At 36.5% G+C, this 8,370-nt stretch overlaps 1 long non-coding RNA gene across 2 annotated transcripts; it reads right to left on the reverse strand.

Annotated features, from left to right (window-relative positions):
* Positions 1 to 6,057: 6,057 nt before the first annotated feature.
* On the reverse strand, positions 6,058 to 7,991 carry LOC127360632 (uncharacterized). Of its 2 annotated transcripts, XR_007883855.1 has the most exons (4): positions 7,626 to 7,991; positions 7,019 to 7,519; positions 6,703 to 6,781; positions 6,058 to 6,135 (listed from the first exon to the last, which is right to left on the reverse strand). It is a non-coding gene; the product is annotated as an uncharacterized LOC127360632 (long non-coding RNA). The 2 variants fall into 2 exon arrangements; XR_007883856.1 differs by lacking the exons at positions 6,058 to 6,135; positions 6,703 to 6,781 and having other exon boundaries at positions 6,962 to 7,519; positions 7,626 to 7,785; positions 7,865 to 7,991.
* Between the last annotated feature and the right edge of the window lie 379 nt (positions 7,992 to 8,370).

The following is an 8,370-nucleotide window of genomic DNA, read 5'->3' on the forward strand; positions in this document are numbered from 1 at the left end:
ACATAATATAAACAACTGAGCAAGCTTTATAATAAACTGTTTGTGTTGACAATCAATCAGAAACCACGGGGAGATTTAATCGGGGAGATTTAATCGAGGACCAAAAGTGGTTCATTAAAAGGAAAAATTAAAGAAATTTACAGAAAAAACGCCAGATAAACATCTGCAAGTTCTTCTGTGGACGAGGCATCAGTCAGATTATATCATATATCCATCGGTGAACTCTTTAAAGCCTCCAGACTCTGGACTGTACCTCAGAGAACATAACGGTTTCTGACACTAACACTTAGAAACGTATGTGTTAGTGTTTGTCTCCTCATGCACCGGCACTTTGACGTATTGTACCAGAGTTTGTATCAGAGATTGTTCCAGGTTGTATAGTTTTAATTTTCTCTTTTTCTTCTGATGTATTAAAACTTCTTTCATCTTTTCTTGGTTTGATTTATGTGCAGCAGTTTGTTTTTTGCTGTTTTGTTTTTGGCTTGACTAAATAAAAATCTGCATCTTAAACTGATGATTATGAGTATAATGTGTTTATTAAACAATATAATAACCGATAACAGTAATTAATATAAAGTATAATGCCTCTTAGCCTTCATAATACAGTGTGTAAAGGTACAGATTAACATTTTAGTCTATATTAATTATTTAAATACATAAATTAATGAATATGCCTATGAAATAAAGGCTGAAACTAATAATGATGATAACTTCCAGCACACCCATAAAGTTCCAACTACCTTTCTTTAAAACCTCTGTCCAATATTCACATTCACTGTCAAATTGTTTTTTTTCAGCTCTATCTATACTTCCAGCATTTGCATCCAGTTTGCTCATAAACACATTTTATTTGTAATAAAGTACTTTTACAGATTGGTTTTATTACTTTTTCTCCTGGTGGTGTAATGCGCCCTGTGTGGCCACTGGGGGGCAGCAGAGGACAGTTTGTACATGTGGTTGCTGCTGGGATTGAACCTGTAGAACTTTATATCACAGAAACAACTGGTCAGATTCCCCTCCAGTGAGACCTTTTTTTTATTTTAATTAACCTTTATTTAACCAGGAGAAGTCTCATTGAGATTAAAAATCTCTTTCACAAGAGAGTCCTGGCCAAGACAGGCAGCTGTGTGTGGCTCTGACAGACGTCCTCATTATTATAACACAACAGAGACTGAAGCATTAAAACCAGTGATTCACCTGCAGGGGGCGCCGCAGCCGCTAACTGGAGCAACTTTATTGATCCGCTGAGTTTCCTCATTTGCAAATACCTGAAGAGTAATGACTCATAATAACAGATTATAAGACTTAATTACAAAGTTAATTAATTATAAGCATGAAACTAATAACAATGAGAAAACAAGAAAGTATTAATATAAATAATCAATGGATGTAAATATGTTCTATTTAAAGATAGGCTTATAATACAAGAGCACTTATAATATATATATTTATATATAAACACAATAAAATGAGTGTAAAGTAAAGTGGACGACATTATTGTTGGATGGTTAAACACTAAAAGCAGAAACACTAAAAAAAAAATCTAATTTTACAGATTTTATTCTGTATTTTTTACATACATGTAAATATTAATCAAATGTAAAAAAGTAGCCTGTGAATTTACACGTCTAAATCTAAATTTGCAAATCTACAATCTTTTCACAGATATTTACTGTTTATTTAATAGATTCAACTGTTAAATTCTAGTTTATTACTGTTAATGGATTAAAAGAATTATGTCAAATTTGTCACAACAAATGATAAAGTATTAGTTGTGTAATTTTAAAGTAATAGTTAACTGACGGATATGTTGTATAATGATGGAAGTTGAATAAATGTTGTTTATCAGTGTATAAGCATTGGTAAACTGTCCAAATACAGTTGTTATCAGTGTAAACAGCAATAATTACTGTAATCTCACAGATAATGACTTTTATTACACTTCTATAACTTTTAACATTCACATTCAAATAATAACAATCCAATAATAACAGCACTCTGCTGTAAATGTAAGTCTGATTATTGTATTATAGCAGAGTTCACCTGGATTTTTGCCTCATGGTTTCAAACTGTAAATATATTTAATTAAACATTAAAAAGACAAAAAATTACAGATTTTATGTAAAATTAAAGCTAAAATTAGTATTTTAATGATAGAAAATTACTGTATTGGTGCCAGCTGCCACAATAAAACTATACATTTATTAACAATATTTATCCTAAACTCAACATTTCTAAGTGACTTTTATTGTTATTTTAATTTGCCCTGTCTGTCTGTAATCATCAGTGGAGACAGAAAATAAACAAATCTGTTCTCTGGAGTGTGTTCAGGAGATCAAACATCGTACCATGTAGTTATGTTGTGATCACTGGACTCCCTGACTGGTCCCAGACCAACAGACTGCTCTGCACTGTGTGTTCTGACCCCTTTCTATCAGAACCAGCATTAACTGTTTCAGCAGTTTGAGCTACAGTAGCTCGTCTGTTGGATCGGACCACACGGGCCAGCCTTCACTCCCCACCTGCATTAATGAGCCTCGGCCCCCCATGACCCTGTCTCTGGTTCTGTTCCTTCCTTGGACCACTTTTGATCAGAACTGACCTCTGCAGACCGGGAACCCCCCACAAGAGCTGCAGGTTTGGAGATGTTCTGACCCAGTCGTCCATCACAATGTGGTTCTTGTCAAAGTGGGTCAGATCCTCACGCTGCCCATTTTTCCTGCTTCTAACACATCAACTCTGTTCACTGTCTGTGTGATTTGGATGAATTCTGAGCAGATTATTTCCTGTTTAGGGAACGTTTTAAACATTTCTCTGTTTTATTTTACAGACCATCGCTCTACTAGACTTTACGTTTCTCCACAGAAGTGAACCACATGCTGGGATAAAGTCCTACTGTGTGTATGTTTTATTTATTATATTGTATATATGTTATTTTTTTTACCCCTCCTGAACCTCTGGCGCCCCCCAGTGGAGGCTGTGACCTACAGTGTCACATTGTGAAGCATGCAGCCACTGACCAGCTGCAGTGTATCACAAGCTGTGACATCAGACCGCCTCACAGGTAGATACAGACTGTGTGTGTGTGTGTATATGTGTGTGTGTGTGTGTGTGTGTGTATGTGTATGTGTGTGCGTGTGCGTGTGTGTGTGTGTGTGTGTGTGCGTGTGTGTGTGTGAGTGTGTGTCCAGGAGGCCGACACCTCTGACCTGCAGCGTCGCTCTGAGTGTATGTGTGAATCGCTGAGCGGATGTAAAAGGATCAGTGTGTCAGCGGCTGTTTGACAAGCTGAGACAATACCTGAGTGTGTGTGTGAGTGTGTGTGTGAGTGAGTGTGTGTGTGTGTGTGTGTGTGTGTGTGTGTGTGTGTGTGTGTGTGTGTGTGTGTGTGTGTGTGTGTGTGTGTGTTAGCCATGGGTCACAGCCTCTGCTGTCATGTCACAGTGTTCCCAGGACACTTCACAGCCACCTGGAGACACCTGAGGAGAGAGAGTGAATGGCTGAGAGAGGAAATAAAGACGTGTTTGATCTTTTAAGAAATCAATAAAATGGTCCTAAAATGTTTCTGTGAATCATTAAAGTGTCACTGAGCTCTGTGGCCACTGGGGGGCGCTAAACACTGAACACACTGTGCTTATTGAGTGAGAGGAAAATAATCACACAAATACAAACACATCATTTTATTGAACCTCCCAACCTGAGGGTCGGGACTTCACTCTGATAAACCGCCTCCTGCATCAGAAAGAGCCATAAATATTATAAATATCCATGTGTGATGAGGTGGTGAAGCAGCGTGGGATCATGGGAGTTGTTGTCTTCACCACCATTGGCGTCATTGCAGTCAGCTTCTCCCGGTTAGGATTCCTTCAGTGTTCATGGTTCAGGAGGTTTCTACCGGGAGCCCAATGATCCACAGAGGTCTCCTCCTCTCCAACACAAACAGACCCGCTGATTAAAACCACTAAACACACTGAATAAAGCAGTTCCACCTTAAACACACTGAATAAAGCAGTTCCACCTTAAACACACTGAATAAAGCAGTTCCACCTTAAACACACTGAATAAAGCAGTTCCACCTTTAACAATCACTGCTTCTCCCACGCTGTTGGACAGACAAAGGACGAAGATCCAGACGTCCGATGACTAAAATCCTTCATCCCGGTTCAAATCTAGAGTTAAAAAGCACCAAGATCTAAACAGTGGATGGTAAACAGTCAATGATTATAGATTATTGATTGAATCAGCTCCATATAGAACGTAGCTCTAGAGTTTATACTGTTTATGGGGTTTAATGAGTTAAAATCATATTTCCACTGTGTTTCCAGTCCAGCAGGGGCGCTGCCTTCACCTTCCTGCTAATGAGTTCAAGCTCAGTGTTGTTTAGGTGTTATGAATCCTTGGTGCCAATTAGTTCAGGGTTCATAAAATGAATGTTTCACATCCTGTCCTATCCGTTCGTCTGAACATTTTTCCTCCCTTCGTTTCTGTGGATCAGAAACTTTAAACAAGGAGAACTGAAGTCCTGCAGCTGCTCCTCGCTCGCCCAATTAAATCCCGTCGCAGTGAAAAACAAAATGAAATCCATCGGCTGGACTACTGTATCATCGCTGTTTATCCGCGCCCGCGCTCCACTTTCCCCCTCTTTACATTTTTAAGTGCCCTTTTCACGCTGGGACATAAAGAGCCGAGATTAGAAGCAGAGAAAAAAAAAGAAATTTGCAGTTATTTCCTGTTAATATCTTTCCCCTTGTTGGGCTCTAATGAGAGGAGTCGCCCTTCACTTTCAAGAGGGCTTAGCAGCAGTTAGCTGGCTCCGGGCTGCGGGGACAATAATCACATTTTAACTCAGACTCACACCCCGAGCCCTCACAATAACTCACACCACTTAATTCCTCCTTTCAGAGCCGGCGATAAAGCGCCAGAGGCACAATTAATAGATGCTAATGGCCGCCTTCCAATCAAAGCCGAGCGGGATCCAAATCTGCCAGTGAGGCCTATTAATTAACATGTGCAGGGGGGCCGCACACTGAGGCAGGATGGGAGGAGAAAAGGGGGCTCTGCTGTTCACACGGGCCTCCGCAGGGCAGCCCATTGAGGGTGGAGGCAGGGGGCTTTGTGGAGCTTTCCGGGCCACAATTAGAGGCTTCTGAATGGGCTGGCATTTGTCCCCCAGGTCCAAAAGCTGCCCAGGAAGGGCCGAGGGTCCAGGCTGCGTGGGTCGGATCAGACGTCCAAATGGTGTCTGAAGAGCAGCGACCCGAGAGGGGGACACGAGTCACAAACACACAGCGAGCTGGAAAACAAGATCTTTACTTTATCTGGAAGAAAAGTAAAGATTTTATTTCATTATCACAAAAAACCACCAGAAACATTTTTAACAACGTCTGTTAAACTTTTTTGGAAAAATCCAATCGTTGTGTCTTCCTGTAAAAGTAAAATGTGGCCCTTAAACTTACGACAGAAATAACTAACTGATTCCAACCAATAATATCCTGATATTCACCCGTCAATCAATCTGCAGCTGATAGTGACACAGAGCTCATTGATCACTGTACAAACACAACTTTATTAACACTGTACAAACACACAACTTTATTAACACTGTACAAACACAACTTTATTAACACTGTACAGACACACAACTTTATTAACACTGTACAAACACACAACTTTATTAACACTGTACAGACACAACTTTATTAACACTGTACAAACACAACTTTATTAACACTGTACAAACACAACTTTATTATCACTGTACAAACACAACTTTATTATCACTGTACAAACACAACTTTATTAACACTGTACAAACACACAACTTTATTAACACTGTACAAACACACAACTTTATTAACACTGTACAGACACACAACTTTATTAACACTGTACAAACACACAACTTTATTAACACTGTACAAACACACAACTTTATTAATACTGTACAAACACAACTTTATTAACACTGTACAAACACACAACTTTATTGACACTGTACAGACACACAACTTTATTATCACTGTACAAACACACAACTTTATTAACACTGTACAGACACAACTTTATTAACACTGTACAAACACAACTTTATTAACACTGTACAAACACAACTTTATTATCACTGTACAAACACAACTTTATTATCACTGTACAAACACAACTTTATTATCACTGTACAAACACAACTTTATTATCACTGTACAGACCACACAACTTTATTAACACTTTACAAACACAACTTTATTAACACTGTACAAACACACAACTTTATTAACACTGTACAAACACACAACTTTATTAACACTGTACAAACACACAACTTTATTATCACTGTACAAACACACAACTTTATTAACACTTTACAAACACAACTTTATTATCACTGTACAAACACAACTTTATTAACACTGTACAGACACACAACTTTATTATCACTGAACAAACACAACTTTATTATCACTGAACAAACACAACTTTATTAACACTGTACAAACACACAACTTTATTAATACTGTACAAACACAACTTTATTAACACTGTACAAACACACAACTTTATTGACACTGTACAGACACACAACTTTATTAACACTGTACAGACACAACTTTATTAACACTGTACAAACACAACTTTATTAACACTGTACAAACACAACTTTATTATCACTGTACAAACACAACTTTATTATCACTGTACAAACACAACTTTATTATCACTGTACAAACACAACTTTATTATCACTGTACAGACACACAACTTTATTAACACTTTACAAACACAACTTTATTAACACTGTACAAACACACAACTTTATTAACACTGTACAAACACACAACTTTATTAACACTGTACAAACACACAACTTTATTATCACTGTACAAACACACAACTTTATTAACACTGTACAAACACAACTTTATTAACACTGTACAAACACACAACTTTATTAACACTTTACAAACACAACTTTATTAACACTGTACAAACACACAACTTTATTAACACTGTACAAACACACAACTTTATTAACACTGTACAAACACAACTTTATTAACACTGTACAAACACACAACTTTATTAACACTGTACAAACACACAACTTTATTAACACTGTACAAACACACAACTTTATTAACACTGTACAAACACACAACTTTATTAACACTGTACAAACACAACTTTATTAACACTGTACAAACACACAACTTTATTAACACTGTACAAACACAACTTTATTAACACTGTACAGACACACAACTTTATTATCACTGTACAAACACACAACTTTATTAACACTGTACAAACACAACTTTATTATCACTGTACAAACACACAACTTTATTAACACTGTACAAACACACAACTTTATTAACACTGTACAAACACACAACTTTATTAACACTGTACAAACACAACTTTATTAACACTGTACAAACACACAACTTTATTAACACTGTACAAACACAACTTTATTAACACTGTACAAACACACAACTTTATTATCACTGTACAAACACAACTTTATTAACACTGTACAAACACACAACTTTATTAACACTGTACAAACACACAACTTTATTAACACTGTATAAACACACAACTTTATTAACACTGTACAAACACACAACTTTATTAACACTGTACAAACACACAACTTTATTATCACTGTACAAACACACAACTTTATTAACACTGTACAAACACACAACTTTATTAACACTGTACAAACACAACTTTATTAACACTGTACAAACACACAACTTTATTATCACTGTACAAACACAACTTTATTAACACTGTACAAACACACAACTTTATTAACACTGTACAGACACACAACTTTATTAACACTGTACAAACACACAACTTTATTAACACTGTACAAACACACAACTTTATTATCACTGTACAAACACACAACTTTATTAACACTGTACAAACACACAACTTTATTAACACTGTACAAACACAACTTTATTAACACTGTACAAACACACAACTTTATTAACACTGTACAGACACACAACTTTATTAACACTGTACAAACACACAACTTTATTAACACTGTACAGACACAACTTTATTAACACTGTACAAACACACAACTTTATTAACACTGTACAAACACAACTTTATTATCACTGTACAAACACACAACTTTATTAACACTGTACAAACACACAACTTTATTAACACTGTACAAAACACACAACTTTATTAACACTGTACAAACACACAACTTTATTATCACTGTACAAACACACAACTTTATTAACACTGTACAAACACAACTTTATTAACACTGTACAAAACACAACTATTAACACTGTACAAACACACAACTTTATTAACACTGTACAAACACACACA

The sequence above is a fragment of the Dicentrarchus labrax genome, unplaced genomic scaffold (genome assembly GCF_905237075.1).
Source record: "Dicentrarchus labrax unplaced genomic scaffold, dlabrax2021, whole genome shotgun sequence".
Taxonomy (NCBI): domain Eukaryota; kingdom Metazoa; phylum Chordata; class Actinopteri; family Moronidae; genus Dicentrarchus; species Dicentrarchus labrax.